The sequence below is a fragment of the Mastomys coucha genome, unplaced genomic scaffold (assembly GCF_008632895.1).
Source record: "Mastomys coucha isolate ucsf_1 unplaced genomic scaffold, UCSF_Mcou_1 pScaffold14, whole genome shotgun sequence".
In the NCBI taxonomy this organism is placed as follows: Eukaryota; Metazoa; Chordata; class Mammalia; order Rodentia; family Muridae; genus Mastomys; species Mastomys coucha.
In genome coordinates, this window is record NW_022196896.1 from 77,622,890 (window position 1) to 77,625,576 (window position 2,687).

The window sequence follows — 2,687 nt, forward strand, 5'->3', positions numbered from 1 at the left end:
TTTTTTTTTTCAAATTTTAGTTTATGAATATAATTTCACTTAAGGGCATTAAGATACTTTATAGATAACTTATATGTGAAATGTTACTTGCCTTACATTTTTGTCAATCTACTGGACAATAATTCTGGGCATATACTTTATAGACCTTTGGTGAACATAAACATGTTTCAAGTTTCTGCTCAGGACAGATAAGCTAAGCCTTCTATATCTCTAAAAGCTAAGTGTTTACTTTCTAAGCAGAAAGGTCATTTGGATTTTGAATTCAATACCTTAAGGTATACTATTCATTATTTGGTCTCTGAGGTTTTACTTTTTATTTGTAAATTTTAAAACATGACAATACTGCTTAACCTGATTGAACTACATTGCAACATTTGTATTGGAACAATTAGTCTTAGTAAATACCTACATGTCTCAAGAATATAGGTCACATATATGTATTTGTTGAAAGAATTTGTGTGAAGACATAAGATCAAAATCATAGGTATTCTCACTTTTCAAAATTAAGATTGCTGTGATGGCCTTGTGAGAGTGTGTGTGTGTGTGTGTGTGTGTGTGTGTGCGTGTGTGTGTGATTCTCTGCATGTGCTCTGACAGTGCTGCCTTTATAAGTGGAGTTTTGCTACCATCTGTTAAATGATTACAATGAACTGTTAACTCAATTTTACCTCTTTCTCTCGCCAAATATTCACAAAGGTGTGTGGTGACATCTCTGTCCTCTTTATGCTGACATGTAGCTGATGAAAGCTAAACCAAAACAATCTCAACTGTGAGTATGTGCATGTGTTTGTCTATTTGGTTTGGGGCACATGTGCATTGCATGTATGAGGGCAGGTGTCTGAGGAGTTCAAAAGAGGGCCTTTGATTCTCTAGTGTTGAGGTTGAAGGCAATTGTAAACTGCCTAATGTGTACTCTAAGAACTCGTGCCCTCTATAAGGGAAGTGTGAGCTCTTGTGCTGAGCCATCTCCACAGTCCATGCTTTTGTTTCTTCCATGAAAATCGTGGAAAGCACTATTGCATGAAAAAAAGGACAGAGATGCTTTCACTGTAAGTTGGAAGCACAGGAAATAGGCATTCCAAAATATGCTTGCTAATTCATTAAAAGGATTAATTCTGCTTCTCTCTGTTTATGAGTATATGTATATGTATATATATATATACATATATACATGAAAGTACAAATAGAAATTAAATCCATAAGACATAATTTTTCCCGCTTTCTGTTTTGCTTTCATCTGAAGGCGCTAATGTGGGATCTGTTTATTGTATTTGAGCAGAGATACAATTCTGGAAAAGACAGACATATAATTTAGGCAGACAGAAATATTACACCAAATTAGTGATATACATGGGTTGTAGAACATGACTGTAGATTATTCACCAAGTGGACTTACAGTGGGCTATAGGCAAAGGTCTGTATCCAGATTGAATATATGTCATATACAGGACCATACTTCCTAACAGAAAGAGACCAGTAAAAGTGTAAATCTCTACTAGCTAGTTAGAGTCTGTCAAACTATACATGTGATTCGATGTTTATAATTTACCAGCTCTGAAATAGAGTCAACTTCTTCTGTAAAGAGACATATTAAGTAGACAAAAACAGACAGCTTGTGTCAATTGCAGGATCTATGAAGTCAGCTTGTTTCATCACATCTGCTTTTGTTAGATCCTCTAATGTGTACTTGTATGTTTAGGAACACCTGTTTTTTTTTGTAGTCATTTGTTTAAGTCCTAATTACATTTTAACATAATTTTAGATTACATAATATTTTAAGTATAGATAATTCTTAATACTCTCCACATTTTAATGCTCTCTTCCCTTATAGGTCCTCAAAAACACTCTCCCCTTTTAATATCCTTAGAATGCCATGTTTGTGAAAACTATGCAATTAAAACAAGTGCTGAACTGATAACAAAGTTTATATTTGGTTTTCTCAGTCATTGTCAGTATTTATCATATATATTTACATATATATGAGAAAACATTATATATGTGTTAAATATATGTTAACACACAATCACAGTTACACTGAAATTCTGTGTCATGGAATGTTCCAGGAATCTAATTAATTAAATGTTCAATCGGTAGTGTAAAGAATTGCTCTTTCAAGAAACTGTAATCTATGTTGATGCCTAGGTAACTATGTTGTTTGGTGTATTAATATTCTTCCCAAGCTCCACATAGAGTATATCCTAACAGATAATTTTTAAGGTGAATCAAGCTACATTTCCACTAGAATTGTTGCCATTATCTTTATATTTGAGATATAATTTCGGTTAGAACATTTATTGATATGCCATATATATAAAAAACAATTTGAATTATGCCCTTATTTGTATATGTGAATCACTATAGTGCTTGTTTTATTATTGTGGAAGACTGGAAACTCAGTCAAAAATATCAAGAGAAGTGACTCTTGTACATACAAACATAAACACATGAACTAAAAAAATTTACTTTCAGAAGAAAAAATAGTACTACTATAGTAAAGTCATGATAAATTTCTTACAATTCCTCAATAGAATTCTCACCATTTGAAAAACAAATATCTAATCTATGTTCATGCACTATTTATTACTGTTCTGGTCTGTATGTGCCCTAAAAATTATTCCATTGAAAACTTAAATTTTGTTCCAACCATGGGGCCTCATTGGATGTGGTAACTTACAATGTCTTCTTTC